The sequence below is a fragment of the Oncorhynchus keta genome, chromosome 27, assembly GCF_023373465.1.
Source record: "Oncorhynchus keta strain PuntledgeMale-10-30-2019 chromosome 27, Oket_V2, whole genome shotgun sequence".
NCBI lineage: Eukaryota > Metazoa > Chordata > Actinopteri > Salmoniformes > Salmonidae > Oncorhynchus > Oncorhynchus keta.
The window spans coordinates 46,061,509-46,081,209 of record NC_068447.1 but is presented as its reverse complement, the minus strand read 5'-3'; the positions used below and the strand labels follow the sequence as shown (position 1 = coordinate 46,081,209).

At 42.0% G+C, this 19,701-nt stretch overlaps 1 pseudogene; it reads left to right on the top strand.

Annotated features, from left to right (window-relative positions):
• Positions 1 to 19,701, top strand: part of LOC118360350 (nucleolar complex protein 2 homolog) — a 43,117-nt pseudogene that overhangs the window by 8,063 nt on the left and 15,353 nt on the right.

Genomic DNA, 19,701 nt, shown 5'->3' with positions numbered 1-19,701 from the left:
GTAGTTTTTAATTATATGCTTTTTTTACGGACTGTAACCTTTGGTCATATATTTGCATTGATCATTTATTAAAATGTCTGTCGTCAGGAACCTCAATTCTTTTTCCATTGTACGAGCCCCGAACTAAAGGATGGTGACGTCCTGGCTTGTGTGTTTTTGAGGGCAGGAACTGTCACTGGTGTTTTGATGATGTCTAACGTGTGTAACGTTTTTGCTAATTTTAGCATGATTTCTGAAGGCACACATTTTTCTGTTCTTTTGTGTGTCCTTTAGATCATCAGTCAGGTGGACCTTAACAAGAAGCCTGGTCGGATGAGTGTGAAGCACATCAAATTTGATGTTATCCTGAAGCTCAGCAACACCAACCTGAAGGAGAAGGCCTAGAGGGAGGGTATTGCTAGTTGAGCATGTTAACTAAATAGGCTTGTATTACAACAGGAGAAGACTTCGACTGGGTAAGTATTGCTAGCTTAGCATGCTAACTAGGCTTGTTTACCACAGGGAAGACTTAGACTGGGTGAGCACTGCTAGCTCAGTTAGCTTGTCTTAGCCATGGTGGGAATTAGGCTTAGTACTACTAGATTCATAGGTTGTAATGGCTAGGAAAATGTATTTTTAACTGGGAGGCCTAGTTTTGTCCTCAAGCAGGTCAATATAGTATCTTCTCATGACACTTGACCTCTTGATACTTGAATCATCTCAATTAGTAATCTAATTAGGCTACCAGTAATTAGGCTATAAAGGAGAATGTTGCTGTATTGTTTTATTTAAATGGCATGGCATTTGTTGTTGTTGTGATTTCACTTGTTTTGGAGAAACTTACCCCAACCAGCGACTCAATTCCTCATTGTGCAGTACGGGGGCTCTAAAAAAAACATGAAATGCTCAAAAATACCCAAATACGTCCTTTAAGAAAGGGAAAAGCTCCCAGTACAGGTGAAGCATGTCTTTTAGATCAGTGGTTCTCAACAGGTTTTGCCTCGGGACCCAACCGGGTTGTCTCAGTTGCGACCCAAAACTCACATCGCGAAAAAATAATAGCCAAAATACAATCAGGAAAACAATGTTGATGCTATATTGATGGTAAACGTGGCAAATATATGACAAGGGAACAACATTCCCACCTCTTTCATTGTCAATAATTAAATGTTACCCATATTCTTGATGAAGAATGTTAAACTCACTGGTTTGAGACCACAAAAATCAACCAAAGTAGTGCTGCTACCCAGCTAGCCATGAGGAATCGACCCAGAAGCGGCCCTCTTCCGGGAGGCCGGAACTGATTGAATTGGCCTGGAATCGGGTGTCGGACTTGGCCCGGAATCAAAATGAATGACTGCCCAGAATTGGCCCATGTACACTGGGCCATTTCTGTCGGCATCTTACCAGAATGCACCCAGAAGCTGCCCGATGCAAATTTAAATAAATGTATACAAAATTATCCGTTTTAGTCATTTTAAATAGGACTATTTTACATTTTATGCATACAAATTATAATCATCCACCCCCCCAAAATAATATATGTTGGAGGAAACATCATACACCTGGTGACAGTGTCAGCATGCATGCACCTGGCCCGCCACAGCGCGATCAGACAAGGACATCCGGCCAAACCCTCCCCTAACTTGGACGTCGCCTCATGGGTCTCCCAGTCGCAGCCGGCACGAGTATCGAACTAGCATCTGTAGCAACGCAGTTTGCACTGCGATGCAGTGTCTTAGAGCACTGTGTCACTCTGGAAGCTCCACCCACAAGGTTTTTAATGCTTATTGTCTTGCACAAAGTATCAAAATACGAAAATACAACTTAAACAGGACTCTTAAAGAATTCAATTTAAATGGTAATTGTATTGTTTGATCACAGAAACAATGAGAAAATATGGAAAAATGTATAAATAATTAAACATTAATTATATAAAACAGCCAATGTAATCATCTGCCAGAGAGTAGCCCCAATCGTCCTGAGACCCAAGTAATACATTTGGGCCAGATAAATCGCACCGGAATCGGCCCGAGCCTTAAGTAATACATTTGGGCCAGATAACTCACACTGGAATCGGCCCGAGCTCAATCTCCGCATCCTAGCCATAAGTAATACTGCCTAAGGCGGCACAGACTCAGGCCACATGACATCGGCTGAGTCTGACTCTCAGCCGAGTTCCCCGAAACTCAGCTGGAATCCACAGTGCAAGCTGGGTAATAGCTCTATATTGAAAATATGATTGAATAATGTTTTTTTTGGGGGGGGGGGTAAATTATTTGACAATTTTAAGTTCGTTATGACTTCTACTGTCACGTTTTATCAAGGTGGGTGGAGTCAGGCGCAGAGAGCAGGTTTCAGATATTTGACAGTTTATTCTCCGGCGCACAAAAAACACGGTCAACCCAACACACAGGGTGAATAATCCAACACAGGATCAAAAATAGACCGGAGAATAAAACACAAGCACTACACCAAATGACATGAATACAAAAACAATCCCGCACAAAACAAGGGCGGGACAACCTACTACATATAAGGACGTTAATTAAACTAAAATACACACAGGTGAAACTAATAAGACAAAACCAACAGACAAACAAAAATGGGATCGGTAGCGGCTAGTAGTACGGTGACGACGACCGCCGAGCACCGCCCGAACAGGCAGGGGAGCCAACTTCGGCGGAAGTCGTGACATCTACACACATTCTATCTGGTTTAGCTATTAAAGTTCAGACCGGAGTATTATTTTTTCATCAAAAATAATATATATTTTTTACTCAGACACCTATGACCCACTCAAAACCTTCCGGGATCCACACTTGGGTCTCGACCTACCAGTTGAGAATTGCTGTTTTAGATGTTGTACAAATGAAATGGTGTCATTAATAACTTTATCTGCAATGTTATATTTAATTTTGTTGCGACTCGAGTGATACCCTTCTGTTCATTCTAGCTTCATGCTACTCAGAGAATGGAACATCTGGATAGGGGAAACAGCTCGAATCGCACAAAATGGAATATACTGTCAAATTGATGCACCTGTTTTATATTGTGGATAAAGTTCCGAATGACACAATTTCATATGTACAACATCTAAATGCCTGCATCACTATACTGAGAGTGTTTCCGTTTCTAAAAAAAAAAGTATTTGGGAGTTTTTGTTGTATTTGTTCATGTTCCTTTCCTTTAACTGGGTTATTTCTATGACTTGTTCTGACAGACCACGTGGAGATGCACCTGTTTTATAATGGTTGCTGTCAGCGATTGGGTGCAGAGTGAAAGTGGAGTCAGGTGCAGGACACAGGTATTTACTCAAAGAATAAAGCAAAATTCCAAAAATGGAACATACAACAAAACTCTAACACGAACACAACCACTAACGACATAAACAATCACAGACAGAACAGAAATGTATGTCAGATGGTTAAATAGGGAATGTAATGAGGGAGTGTAAAACAGGTGTGTATGTAAATCAGACAAAACAAAACGAAACAGAAAAATGGATCGGTAGTGACTCGGAACAAGGAGAAGGGCCGACTTCAGCGGAAGTCGTGACAGTTGCAGACATTGTGGTGCCTACAACGGCTTGGTGCCTTAGTACAAGAATTGATAGTCTGATAGGTCATTGGTCAGGAGCTCAGGTATTTCTCTTAGCCCTAGCTATTGTAGCATGTCTACAGGGAATGTGCAACTAGCTTAAGAGATGTTTGTTGGAGTAGCCTAAATCTACAGGATGAGAGAGGATGTCCTTTTATGTTCAACCTACGGGCATTTAGCGAAAATAGCTCTCGCTGTCCTGCATTGTCAGGTAGTTGAGTTTCATATTTTTACTGTATTAGTTGTTCTGGACTTCCTCATGAAAATCCAGTCAGATTTGATTCATATATGACCATTATACAATTCCTCACAATTCCACCCTGCTTTAAATTTTAAAAAAATGTTGGGAAAGATTCCAGATTAGATTATGGTGCACTACTCAACCTATTGTCTGTGTCACTGTAATAGAATAACGATGGCATTTACAAGGCAATAAGAGCAGCTGATGAGCTCCATGGCTCAGGCCTTAACTAATGTCTTTTCACACTCGTCCCCGACACTGTGGGTGTTAACCTCCATGTGTGCATAAGAGGATTAAGGGCAGTGGGCGAAAGCGGATGTCAGGGGCTCTTACCCGGGTGTAAATCGCAGTGCTCGTCGTCGCTGCCAAGAGGATTGCCTCAAGGCCCTCTGGGATTATCCCTCGCACTCCTCTCGTCAGGGCTGGCTTCGCTGCTGTCGCCTGGGGCAACCAACGCCACCGGCTCCACCGATTGCTTCGACCATGCAGTCAGTGTATCATGACTCTACCCTGCTACTGTCAGACCTGGCTAAACGAGCACCTATCTGCCCAATAGACCAAGTCGAGAGTGACCAACTACCACAATAGACTATGCGACAATGGGTCTTAGCTTGGCCTACAGTACAGAAATTAGCGTTATTACCATAATAGAACTCAAATGGATGGAACAGTCGGTCATACCCTCTGTGTTGTATTTCATGTATAGCCTAACTGCCGTGTTGACGGACCCACGCTAAATAATTTGGAAAAGAGGACCATGTCTTTGGATAAGCTGGTGGTAATGTGTTATCTTAACGAGGGCTGGGCGACCTGTAAATCCTATAAAAAAAACTATTGGGCCCATGTGAATGGGCGATTCACAATAATTATCGCTAAATACGCTTTGTTGTACAATAAAAGGTCAAATACACTGCATTTCAAACAGTCAGCAGTAATCTAATGAATTCCGGGCTTGTGAAATTATACCTTGGCTAGTGAAATTATACCTTGGCTACATATAAGCCTTTCACAATTAAAAATAAATACTTTTTTTACTGTCATATACACCAGGTAGGTGCAGTGAAATGTGTTTTACAGGGAGAGCCATAGTAGTACTCCGCCACTGGAGCAAATTAGGGATAAGTGTCTTGCTCAAGGGCACATCAACAGATGTTTCAGCTTGTCGACTCGGGTATTCAAACCCGTAACCTTTTGGTTACTGGCCCTGTGCTCTAACCGCTAGGCTACCTGCCAGCCACACAAAACACAATTTCTGTCTGTAGCGTCCGAACGGTTTGGTCTACAAACTATTATATCCATTTTGCTCTACAACCCTAAAAATGTCAGGGGACTTGTCTGAAGTCGGTAAAGCTGATCTGACCATTTCTGTCTATAGCGTCCGACCCGTTTGGTCTACACACTGTTCTCGGTTTTGCTCTAGGACACCCATGGAAGTATGTACATACAGAAGTAGTTAAGTGCCTAAAAAAGGGTTAAATATTTGTTAAAAATCCTGATCTTATATCTCTCGGATATATATATCGGACGGACATGGATTTTTTTTTCCATGTATAAACCAGTTATTCAGTGTGTTTCTATGGGCTTATGGCAGTATGGCAAAATTAAATGTTTCATCAAAATATGTAAATAAATGTATTTCTGATACCTAAAGGGGTACTAAAATTCTAAATCAAATAGCTAAATGATCCTTGGTATGGCCATCATAAAACAATTCCATATGTATGATGAGTCCAGCCAACTTGGATCTATTTGCTACTGTAGCTCACAAGGTAGAACAGTTGAATTGTTATGAACACACCCTTCTGTCCGTCTCCAACTGTTTTTACAGCACGCTAGCCTGTCGACTTTGCCAGCATGTCCACCGGGTGGTCTTTCATTCTATCGGTTACGTTGCCAGAGGCACGACCCAGTCGTGAGGTCTTTGTGTTCTAAAATGTTCCTTTGCCATGCAGGTTGGCAAAGTTCTTATCTAGAGGCGTAATGGTACACATATTCTTACTGGTCCGTTCGGTACAGGGTCCTCTGTTCGTCCGCACTGTGATCCCAAATTAATTTTTTTTTAAATAAGAAAAAAAACACCATGCCTATGCCTCTTGAGTAATTCTGAGCTGAAAAAAACTCACATTTCAGGTTATACAGCTAAATCAAAATTCACATTTCAAACTGTCCTTTTGCGAGGCGCAGCCCAGAACTAGTTCTGTACGATGGCGAGTGGTGGCGTCGATAAACAAGAATTAGAGGATTCTCCATGCATCATCGTTTATCTCCAGTTTGGGAACATTTTGGCTTCCCAGTAGATTACGGCGATGGAGAGTTGAGGATGAAATATTAACAGTATGTCACAACACTCAACGAGAGTAGCCTATGCAGCTGCCAACACCTCAAATATGTTGACACAACAACATCACTCCAGTAAACCGGAGCAAGATGCAAATGCGAAGAAACAACAACACAACAGTTTCTCCCTTCTGCATTTATAAGCAGCCCTTGGCAGCTGATTCTGACCCGGCCAAAGAAATCACAAGAGCGATAGGTAGGCTGTGTTTATTTTTACAGTCTTTTGGTTTAAAGCTGCGGATATGCACCCATTCTCATTGGTTGAGAATAGGGGGTTTCAGCACCTTGTGAAAGTGCTCGAGACACGTTACAAAAATCCCTCTTGCACCCATTTCAGCAAACAGGTAGTACCGACTCTATAAGCAAGACAAAGTTGAAGTTTTCAATGAATTGGCCAATGCACCATGTTGCGCTTACTAAACACTAGAACCGCCAAGATGGTCAATCTGACAGTTTTCAATTTCAATAACTTAACTTCACTAAAAACCTTTAACCCACCAGTCCTTGACTTTCCTAAATATGTGCATTTCATCCACAAAGCACAATGACGGTCAAAATGATCGTATGCATATTTAACACTAGAATAGCCTGGCCTTGAGGAGTACCAATTGCCTCCAGTCTAATAAATCCATTTAACTAGAAAAGCTTGGCTTTGTTGGACCCCTCCTTGATATGATCCTGTTATTGCACATGCTGCACATGTGTGTGTGCACATGAATCTATCAATCCAATTTTATCATGATTCGTTATAAGGGATATTATTCTTTAGTAATCCACAATTACCTGGTGATGTAAAAGTATAATGACATTATCTTCCGTATTCCTACAGATACCTTGTAACTGGAGATTCTTTCAAAACGATTACCTACAGTTACTGTGTAGGTCACTGCAAGGTTGGTTGACAAGGGCCATCTGGGACTGCCTCCTGGAGGAATTCAGATGTGTGAAGGCTACCTATTTTTTTTTAAACATTTTAACCTTTATTTTACTAGGCAAGTCAGTTAAGAACAAATTCTTATTTTCAATGATGGCCTAGGAACAATGGGTTAAGTCCCTGTTCAGGGGCAGAACGACAGATTTGTCCTGCATAACTTCATGAGGATGGACATGAGGACCAGGAGGGGATATGTAGCTTGCTCTGCAGGATGTTTCAAGGATGGGGTCCAACAACGCAGCAAGAGAGGCAATCCGTCTGCGGGAGATCTTTTACGTCACCATAACAACACCCACCCGTAGCACGCGCTCCAGCAGGTATACCTCACTGGTCATCCCCAAAGCCAACACCTCTTTGGCCGCCTTTCCTTCCAGTCTCCTGCCAATGACTGGAACGAATTGCAAAATCACTGAAGTTGGAGAATTATATCTCCCTCATTAACTTTAAGCATCAGCAATCTGTGCAGTTTACCGATCGCTGCAGCTGCACACAGCCCATCTGTAAATAGCCCATCCAACTACCTCATCCCCATATTGTTTTATTTACTTTTTTGCTCTTTTGCACACTAGTATTTCTACTTGCACATCATCATCTGTACATCTATCACTCTAGTGTTAATTTGCTAAATTGTAATTATTTCGCTCCTTACCTCCTTACGCCATTTGCACACACTGTATATAGACTTTTCCTATTGTGTTATTGAGTGTAAGTTTGTTTATTCCATGTGTAACTCTGTGTTGTTGTTTGAGTCACACTGTTTTGCTTTATCTTGGCCAGGTCGCAGTTGTAAATGAGAACTTGTTCTCAACGGGCCTACCTGGCTAAATAAAAAAATGTAAAACATTTCACCTCCTACTTCTTCGAAGAGGGTGCTGTTCCCTGGCAACACCATAGACTACACTATGCTCTATTAAGAGCCATCTACATTGCAATAAGAGTATACTTCCATTTACTTAGCTATGTCAACTGCAGTTATTCAATTCCCAGATTCTCTCCCTTTGATTTCTACTTCTCAGGTGAGGGTGCTGTTTAGGTAAGGGTGTGATATCTGTACAAAAACAAAACAGGCTACATCGTCCGATGTGATTTTTAACAGGCTTTTTCGTTGCGATGTCGCTGAAGACCCATCTGCCAGCCCTGGCCCGCTAGCTTTCTGAAAGCCGTGTCTCCCGCTCGCCTAGCATAGTAGCGAGACTACCGAATGTCTCCCTGACTCACCTATTGCTGCTCATTGGACCCTATGATCACTCGGCTACACAGCTGATGCCTGCTGGTCTGTTCATTAACACTGTATCTCATTTTGTTTATCTGTTGGACCGAGCCTCAAACTCAGGTCCTGCGTGTACCTAACTGACCCTCTCAGCCCATTCATCGCCATTTACTCGTTGTTGTAAAAATAAAGGTTGTCTTAGCTGTCCCGACCAACACCCATGATTGCTTTAATGTCAGTCTCTAATGTCAACTGCTGTTTTAGTCAGTTATTATTGTTTTATTTCACTGTAGAGCCCCCAGTCCTGCTCAGCATGCCTTAGAAGCCCCCAGAGACGCAACCTCTCTCATTGTCACTCAATGCCTAGGTTTACCTCCACTGTACTCACATCCTACCATACCCTTGTCTGTACATTATGCCCTGAATCTATTCTACCACGCCCAGAAATCTGCCCCTTTTGTTCTCTGTTCCCAACGCACAAGATGACCAGTTCTTACAGCCTTTAGCCATACCCTTATCCTACTCCTCCTACGTTCCTCTGGTAATGTAGAGTGTAGAGGTTAACCCAGGCTCTGTAGCCCCCAGTTCTACACCTATCCCCCAGGTGCTCTCATATGTTGACTTCGGTATGCGTAAAAGGCTTGGTTTCATGCATGTTGACATCAGAAGCCTCCCTAAGTTTGTTATATTCACTGCTTTAGCACACTCCGCCAACTCTAATGTCCTAGCCTTGTCTGAATCCTGGCTTAGGAAGGGCACCAAAAATTCTGAAATCTCAATCCCCAACTACAACATTTCCGTCAAGATAGAACTGCCAAAGGGGGCAGAGTTTGAATCTACTGCAGAGATAGCCTGCAGAGCTTTGTCTTATTATCCAGGTCTGTGCCCAAACAGTTTGAGCTTCTACTTTTAAAAATACACCTTTACAGAAATAAGTCTCTCACTGTTGTCGCGTGTTATAGAGCTGCCTCTGCCGCCAGCTGTGCTCTGGACACCATATGTGAATTGATTGCCCCCCCAGCTATCTTCAGAGTTCGTACTGTTTGGTGACCTAAAACTGGGATATGCTTAACACCCCGGCCGTCCTAGATACCCTCAATCTCCAACAAATTATCAAGGAACCTACCAGGTACAACCCTAAATCTGTAAACACGGGCACCCTCATAGATATCATCCTAACCAACTTGCCCTCCAAATACACCTCTACTTTAGCGAGCAGGCCTTTATAATCGACCTTGCCCGGGTATCCTGGAAGGATATTGACCTCATCCTGTCAGTAGAGAATGCCTGGTTGTTCTTTAAAAGTGCTTTCCTCACCATCTTAAATAAGCGCGCCCCAAATAATGTAATTATTTAATCATTTAAAATGATGTAGATCTAAAAACAGATATAGCCCCTGGTTCACTCCTGACTTGACTACCCTTGACCAGCACAAAAACATCCTGTGGTGTATTGCAATAACATCGAATAGCCCCCCGCGATATGCAACTTTTCAGAGAAATCAGGAACCAATATACAGTATACTTTCAGTTAGGAAAGCAAAGGCTAGCTCTTTCAAACAGAAATTTGCATCTTGTAGCACTAATTCCAAAAAGTCCATGGAGAATAAGAGCACCTCCTCCCAGCTCCCCACTGCACTGAGGCTAGGAAACACTGTCACCACCGATAAATCTACGATAATCGAGAATTTCAATAAGCACGGCCATGCTTTCCACTTGGCTACCCCAGCCTCGGACAACAGCTCTGCGCCCCTCGCAGCAACCTGCCCAAGCCCCCCCTGCTTCTCCTTCACCCAAATCCAGATAGCTGATGTTCTGAAAGAGCTGCAAAATCTGCACCCCTACAAATCAACTGGGCTAGACAAACTGGACCCTCTCTTTCTAAAATTATCCACTGTAATTGTTGCAACCTGTTCAACCTCTCTTTCGTATTGTCTGAGATCCCTAAAGATTGGAAAGCTGCTGCTGTCATCGCCCTCTTCAAACGGGGAGAAACTCTAGACCCAAACTGTTACAGACCTATATCCATCCTGTTTAAAAACAGATCACCGACCATTTCGAATCCCACCGTACCTTCTCCGCTATGCAATCTGGTTCCCGAGCTAGTCATGGGTGCAACAAACGCCATCGATAAAAGACAGTACTGTGCAGATGTCTTCATCGACCTGGCCAAGGCTTTCGACTCTGTCAATCACTGCATTCTTATCGGCAGACTCAATAGCCTTGGTTTCCCAAAGTACTGCCTCGCCTGGTTCACCAACTACTTCTCATGCTGACCACGATGCGAGCGTTGCAAAATAAATGTAGAAATCTATGTTATTCAATTATTGCTCCCACACTGCTCGTGCGCGTCAATGAGCGTCTGTGTTGACATGGGCTAAAATAGAAGTCCTTTCTATTTATGACGCAGATTGAGCTGCAAATCCTGCCTCTCCCATCTCCTCATTGGTTATAGCCACGAGGGTGATTGAAAGACGAACTGTGTTGCCGGTCGGTGTAGTAATACTATGAAAGTTTATATGCCAATCACCATATAAGTTCAAAGATGAAATAACCTGGAAGGAGGAGAGATGACTAGAAATGATTCGATTGACCGTTTTATGTGTGGATTAGTTGTCGAAGTAGAGGATCTTGTGCATTTCAGGTAAAGTAACAACTCAATGTTTATATCCCAGGACAAATTAGCTAGCAACAGCAAGCTAGCTAAATAAATGTGTAATGCTTTTCAACCTGTTCCCAAATTAATGTAATTGTTTTGATATTTTAACCTGTGTGGCGTGATCGCGTTTGGTGTATGGGGACAATAAATGTATGCACAATGGCGCACGCGCGCAGCCGGTTTGGGTTCCGTGTCAGATAGAGTTCAGTGTGTCAAATTGGAGGGCCTGTTGTCCGGACCTCTAGCAGTCTCTATGGGGGTACCACAGGGTTCAATTCTCGGGCCGAATATTTTGTCTGTATATATCAATGATGTCACTCTTGCTGCTGGTGATTCTCTGATCCACCTCTACACAAACGACGCCATTCTGTATACTTCTGGCCTTTCTTTGGACACTGTGTTAACAAATCTCTAGACGAGCTTCAATGCCATACAACACTCCCTCCGTGGCCTCCAACTGCTCTTAAATGCTAGTAAAACTAAAGGCATGCTCTTCAACCGATCGTTACCCACATGTGCCCGCCCGACTAGCATCACTACTCTGGACGGTTCTGAATATGTGGACAACTACAAATATGTGTCTGGTTTGACTGTAAACTCTCCTTCCAGACTCACATTAAGCATCTCCAATCCAAAATTAAATCTTCAATTGGCTTCCTATTTTGCAACAAAGTGTCCTTCACTCATGCTGCCAAACATACCCTTGTAAAGCTGACTATCCTACCGATCCTTGACTTTGGCGATGTCATTTACAAAATAGCCTCAAACACTCTACTCAGCAAATTGGATGTAGTCTATCACAGTGCCATCCGTGATACGTCACTAAAGCTCCATATGCTACCCACCACTGCGACCTGTATGCTCTCGTTGGCTGGCCCTCGCTACATAACCGTCGCTAAACCCACTAAACCCTAGGTAATCTATAAGTCTTTGCTAGGTAAAGCCCCGCCAGATCTCAGCTCACTGGTAACCATAGCAACACCCACCCGTAGCACGTGCTCCAGCAGGTATATTTCAGTGGTCATCCCCAAGGCCAACACCTAGTTTGGCCGCCTTTCCTTCCAGTTCTCTGCTGCCAATGATTGGAACGAACTGCAAAAGTCACTGAAGCTGGAGACATACGTGTTACTGTAATTTAATTATGCCAATGTGCTTTCATCAATTGAAAGCCCTTAATCTATTTTATGAGAATTTGTATGATTTCTTGTTTGCATAAAATAGACGCCGACCAGTCTTTCAATAATAGGTAATAGAATTTATTCTCGGAGCGCGCTCCCACTTAATCACGTGCAGCAGTTTATATACAGATCATGACGTCATTTCATTACTTTAACAGAATCCCCTCCTCTCGACCGGGACAAAGTAAGGTGAAAAGTTCATTCTAACTTACTAACACACTCCCAGATAACTTTTGACCCCTCAACATTATCGATCACCACTGAACTGACAGGTTTAATTAACAGAAAACCTAGGAATGCACTCACTGCCTTATCTCAAAACCCCAGAGCTAAGTTTCTGTAGGGTCAACCATAACCATGTAGGGTCAACCATAACCTTATCTGTTTTCACAGTCCACAACCCATTCGTTCCATTCCTAGTTGGAATGGTGTTCATTCACTTTTTATTGCTCATTGTCCGTGTCACACAATCCCTTCTTATGAACTGATATTGTTAATCACTTATAAAACAGAGTATTAGTTTACTTAGTCACAATTCTATTTAAAATGGGGATAATGTTTATTCATTTATCCATAATAAATCCAACAATATGTCCCTCACTAACTATAAGCATCAGCTGTCAGAGCACCTTACCGATCACTGTACCTGTACACAGCCCATCTGTAAATAACTACCTCATCCCCATATTGTTTTTTTGTTTTGTTTCTCTTTTGCACCCTGGTATCTCTACTTGCACATCATCATCTGCACATCTACCAATCCAGTGTTAATGCTAAATTGTAATTATTCCACCACTCTGGCCTATTTATTGCCTTACCTCCCTGATCTTACTATATTTGCACACACTGTATATAGATTTTTCTATTGTGTTATTGACTGTATGTTTGTCTATCCCATGTGTAACTCTGTGTCGTTTTTGTCACACTGCTTTGCTTTATCTTTGCCAGGTCATAGTTGTAAATGAGAACTTGTTCTCAACGGGCCTACCTGGTTAATTAAACGAGAAATAAATCAAATCAAATATTTTAAGTCACCCATTGTCACGACTCCCCTTCCCGTTCGGGTGGCGCTCGGCGGTCGTCGTCATCCGGCCTACTAAATTCCACTGATTCTTTTCTCCCCCTCCTTATGTGTTTATTGATTACACCTGTTTTGAGTTGGTTTTAATTCGTTTAGGCTTTATTAGTCAGCCGGCCGGCCCGTTTCTTTGTGCGGGATTGATTCATGTAACCCTGGTGTTTGTTACAGACGAACGTGTTTGTGTATGATCGTATATAGTGCTGGACTGTTCTCGTTCCCCGTTTCTGGGGCATTTTGGTTTTGAGCATCCAGTGTTTAGTGGGGTGGGCGTGGTTCACCGTGCGTGCATTAAAGGAGCGCAATATCGAACTCTCTGTTTTCCCTGCGCCAGACTTCACTTCATACTCACGACACCCAGTACGTTACACCCATATTGAAACAAATGTAGAACAATTAGACACCCTATAACCCACACCTACACACTCATGTATCAATCTGATTGATGGATTGTGCTGTGCTGTGCTGTAAGCAGGCTCAGGTGTATTACTGTGGCTCCTTCCACCTTCAAAGAATAGGCAAGAGGGCCAACCATTGAGAATAGTAAGACACTTCATTGTTTCTATAACTACACCATATTGTTGGTCCTTGTGTGTCAGTTCATGTTTTTCAGCATAAAGTACTCTGCAGCAACAGTGTGGACACCAGGTGAGGTCACACACACAGATTCCTGTTGAACACTTGCTTTAACTACATTATTGAGAAAATAACAGTCTCTCTCCTTCACTTCATCACTCTCTCACCTTCTCCCTAAATCCTCGAGGTCAGGTATTCCCAAACTTGGGTACGCAGAGGTTTTTTCTTGCCTGAGTAGCCTCGTTTCACTGCCAAAAATACAATTCAACCATCTCGTGCTCAGCAAAATAACAACACAATGTCAAATACAGGTGCCTAGTCAAATAATTAACATCCAATCACATTAACCGTTACTCTCTCGTGGGAAACCTTCAATCTTGCGCAGACATTTAGAAACGAAACATGACAATTTGAAAAATAAGCCACAGGAGTTTTTTGAGCGAGAATAAAGATGACTTTCGAGTAGTAAGAAATGAATAAAAGCAACAGATACCATTATTAAGAAGGGGCTAGAAGCGTCTTATATGATGAGTTACCGAGTGGCTAGGACAGACAAGCCCCATACTATTGTGGAGGACTTCATTCTTCTGCTGCCACAGATATGGCTAGGACAATGCTGGGTGAAAAGGGCCAAAAACTATACATACAATTAAATACAATTAAACAACTGTTTCACGACGCATCATTGACATGGCAGGAAATGTTTTGAAACAATTACTGCTTCGCATACAAGCTAGTGAATTCCATGCGTTACAGCTGTAGACGTGGCGGGCCTGGCACAGCTCCTGGTGTATGTCCGTTACGTTTATGGGGGATCAATTAAGGAAGACATCCTCTTCTGTAAACCAATGGAAACCAGGACATGAGAGGATATTTTTTAAGTATTGGACAGCTTTGTGACATCAAATGGACCTTGGTGGTCAAGATCTGTCGGTACTGATGGTGCAAAAGCATGCAAGCAGTTGCTCCTAATGCCACTTGGGTACAATGCAGCATCCACCGAGAGGCTCTTGCTGCTAAGGGAAGGCCTGACAGCTTGAAAGACGTTTTGGACACTGCAGTGAAAATGGTTAACTTTGTTAAAACAAGGCCCATGGACTCCCGTGTATTTTCTGCACTATTCAATGATATGGGCCGCGACCATGTAAAGCTTTTACAACATACAGAAGTTCGCTGGTTATCAAGGAGCAAAGTATTGCCGCATTTTTTAAATTGAGAGACTTGAAAAGCTTAAAGCTTTTTTTTCTTTACCAACCATAATTTTCACTTAATTGAGAGACAAGCTTAAAGCTTTCTTTTTTCTTTACTAACCATAATTTTCACTTGTCTGACCACTTGCATGATGACGAGTTTCTCACACGACTGGCCTATCTGGGTGTTTTTTTCTCACCTGAATGATCTGAATCTAGGATTAAAGGGACACTCCGCAAATATATTCAATGTGCGGGACAAAATTGAGGCTATGATTAAGAAGTTGGAGCTCTTCTCTGTCTGCATTAACAAGGAAAACACACAGGTCTTTCCATCATTGTATGATTTTTTTTGTTGCAATTAACTCAAGCTTATGGACAATGTCAAATGTGATATAACGAAGCACCTGAGTGAGCCGGGTTTGCAATTACGCAGGTACTTTCCCAAAACGGACGACTCAAACAACTGGATTTGTTATCCCTTTCATGCCCTGCCTACAGTTCACTTACCGATATCTGAACAAGAGACCCTCATCAAAATTGCAACAAGCGGTTCTGTGAAAAAGCTGAGATCAGCATTGTGATGTAGTTTTACACATTTATGTTGAAGAATAGCCGTAGGCGGCTACATTGCGCAAGTGGTCACCTGATGGCTCCCAGGGTGACTCTCGCGTAAAATACAGAGGTAGCCATTACTCCAATCGGTCCTACTGAAAAACTGATTGTCCCGATGGATATATTATCGAATAGATATTTGAAAAACACCTTGAGGATTGATTATAAACAACGTTTGCCATGTTTCTGTCGATATTATGGAGCTAATTTGGAATATTTTTCACCGTTTTCCTGACTGCAATTTCCGGGTGATTTCTCAGCCAAACGTGAAGAACAAACGGAGCTATTTCGCCTACAAAAATTATATTTTGGGAAAAAAGGAACATTTGCTATCTAACTGGGAGTCTCGTGAGTGAAAACATCTGAAGCTGATCAAAGGTAAACGATTTAATTTGATTGCTTTTCTGATTTCCGTGACCAAGTTACCTGCTGCTAGCTGGACAAAATGCTATGCTAGGCTATCGATAAATTTACACAAATGCTTGTCTAGCTTTGGCTGTAAAGCATATTTTGAAAATCTGAGATGACAGGGTGATTAACAAAAGGCTAAGCTGTGTCTTCATTTGTGATTTCCATGAATAGGAATATTTTCTAGGGATATTTATGTCCGTTGCGTTATGCTAATTAGTGTCAGGCGATAATTACACTCCATGAGTGTAATTACACATACATGCGGGATGGGGAATCAGTAGAGGTTTTAACCTGTTGTGAGTTATTGACAATTTTGACATACAAATAAGGTTTTATATGTAAGATGGCTAAATAAAGAGCAAAATGATTGATTATTATTACATGATTATTATTTGTGCCCTGGTCCAATAAGAGCTCTTTGTCACTTCCCACGAGCTGGGTTGTGACAAAGTCACACTCATTCTTATGTGGCAGGCTTACAATGATGGCAAAAAAAAAAAAAAAATTCTGAGAGTGTGCTGACCCTGGTGGTAGAGGGGGTATGCAGCTAGAGGTTGAATGTTTGAAGGGGTACGGGACTATAAAACGTTTGGGAACCATATCAACTGTGTCGGTGAACCCCTCCCACATCTGAACTGGCTACATAGAGGGCACAGCATGATCAGAGTTGAGAGGTCAGTTGGTCAGGCCAACAGGAAGTGTTTTTAAAGAGATGCTTTACATTGATGCAGTAGTCCCAGAGTTAATGATCCAAGGTCAGTTTTGTATTTCCCCTCCTGATTATTATGACCGACAGCTGTTGTTGTTGTGTTGGGTTTTGTGGGTGATTGTTCCTGTCTTTGTGTTTGTGGCACCAGATAGGACTGTTTTGTTTTTTTCACAGTTCTTGTTTTGTAGATTGTTGTACTTTCATCTTTATTAAAGATGCACAAAACTAACCACGCTGCATTTTGGTCCGCCTCTCTTTCCCCAGAAGAAAACCATTACATAGGTTCTGAACTAATATGTATACCAAATGTTTGTGTCCATACATAGATCGGGTACATAGCTAGCTACACATCCATAGCTAGCTCCATCCATAGGCATACAGGTATTTCTATCCTCCACTGCACAATAAGCAAGAACATAGTAAGCTAGCTACGTTATTTCATTTATCTGCATTGCATGGCAAATATCAGCAAGGCAGGCTTACACCATTGTACATTCAATGCGCAGTAAATGCTTTAGCTAGCTAGATTCTTTATATCCACTGTTTCACAAGACGACAGCCTGGTTTGCTGGTTGTTCCAGGAGTCCCTAAAACGTTAAACAACCAGAATTACAATTTCATACTCATGTCACAACACCCGTGAAGGCAGCCAGCTGGCTAATTAATGTTAGCTCGTCAGCTAGCTTGCAAAATCGTGATTTTTGGAAATGAACTTTATAAAAAAAATATGCATAATCGTTTGTCTCTACATTAACTAACATATTCCTGTCAACTGTCATTGTTTTTGCATGATTCGTTATGATGTTATAATCACTTACATCCTAGTATTTTTGTCAGCTGAAGAAAGTCTCCTATGGAACACCGTTTGGGTCTTTGTGTGTCAAAAAAGATACACGTCAAATTACACTATATAACGTGTTAAATTAGCTTTTAATTTGATACGTCAAATAACAGTTCTATTATAGAATGTTGTGTGTTCTGAATATGCATGTGCTAGCCAAGTTCCACCACTACTATCAGTAGCACTGTCAAAGCTGTACAAACAAGCAAACACCAGCCACGAACGATGTGTTTACAATATAGCATTCATTGTTTGACCACAACTTCTGGGGTAGCTAGCTGGCTTTAGCTTGGCACCTAGCTAGCACCAATACAACCAGCCTGAAAACAATGACCAGTAGAAACTGCAGTCATTTTCATTATTCTTAACAATAATTTAGGAATCCTTGTGAGTAAGTATTAGCTAGGTAGCCACTTGTTGTTCACCTATTGAAATTGAACTTCAGGCTCGACCGGACCGGGTTATGTGTTGTGAAGCTAGCCACAATAACGATTAGGCACAATTGTGGAATTTGCCGTTTGCCTTCAAAATAAAAGTAACTATTTGAAAGTGGTGCAGAACGCTACAATTGGTGGAATCATGACATATACTAAATAATGTTAAACAAGGTTGGAATGTGAAGCAATGAACTAGGGTATCAGTCTACTCGGTGACACCCACAGAACACAACTATGAAGAGTTTACGCAAAAACTAGCGTTGTAGCTCTTATCGCGAGACTGTGACTGTGTGAAATCACCTTACCAGTCAGCCTATTGTGTGTATTGACATTCATATTGCACTCTACAGCTTTACCTAAGGATTGGGGAACAATGAAATGGCGTATCAGTCTACACAATACCAAAGATATTTTTTCTTCTTCAGAGTTATCAGACTCCAAAACATCCACACACTATTGTGTTTCCTCTGGAATAGTGTTTAATGCACATTGTAGGTTGACAATAAGTGTGGTTCAATTCACAGTTGCTTCAGAGTCCCGCAATAAGAGCTGGGTGTCACTGAGTAGACTGATACCTCATGTCATAGATCCACAATCCATAGGTAAGGCTGTATAGTGAAATAAGTATGCCCCCAATGCAAAGTCTAATAATTCTAGTGTGATTTCAACAGATTTGTCAAATTAACAAATGATTGTCTTTGTTGATTTTACATAACAACATTCCAACCTCGTTTAGCATGATCTAATCAATTATGGCAGAATTCTACAATTTTGGATTCATTTGCATCACTGTTAATGACATACTTTTATTTTAACCTAAAAGTCCACTATTGTGGCTAATCCTTATTGTGCTTAGCTTCACATAGATGGGTCCGACCACCATTAAACAAGTAAAAACTGTCTTATAAATTAGGGTTATTTTAAATGGTGACACCTAGCTATATAGTTTGCTAGCTAACTATATAGCTACTGAAACAGATTGTCATTTTGTTATGTTTTTGGGGAAGAACATTCTTTGCATCCATCAGCTAGCTAGCTTTTTTTAATGACCAGCACTGTAGGTGCGCGGACAACTTTACCAGCATCATAGCACATGTATCGATGAATCATTGTGACATATGAAATACGAGTGATAGTGTAATCAATTTGTAATAACTACGTAACGAAAAATGTATGAACAAGTTAAATTATTATGTGACGTGCAGAGTCATATTCAGGTCTTGATTGGTCAACAAGCTTATTTGACGTGTCTTTTTTGACACTCAAAGACTCAAACGGCGTTCCATTGTCTCCAGCCTTGAGTCGCATGGTGTAAAATTCATCATGGGAACCACTCGATATGATTGGTCATCGCCCAGCGGTCGCCGCTGGTGATTTGCATAAAGTTGGAAAAAGTTTGTCCCCCCCCCCGCCCCCTCCGTGTTTCACCACGCAGCATCTTGTGCTAGTGTACATGGGTCATAAGAGACAGTATTGCAGTGCTTGAGGCATCACTACAGACCTGTGTTCGATTCCAGGCTGTGTCATAACCGGCCGTGACCAGGAGTCCCATGCGGAGGTGCACAATTGGCCAGCTCCGTCCGTGTTAGGGGAGGGTTTGACCCGTGCGGCTTTACTTGGCTCATCGCTTTCTAATGACTCCTTGTGGCAGGCCGGGCTCCTGCAAGCTGCCCACAGTTTCAGTTGAAAGGTATTTCCTCCGACACA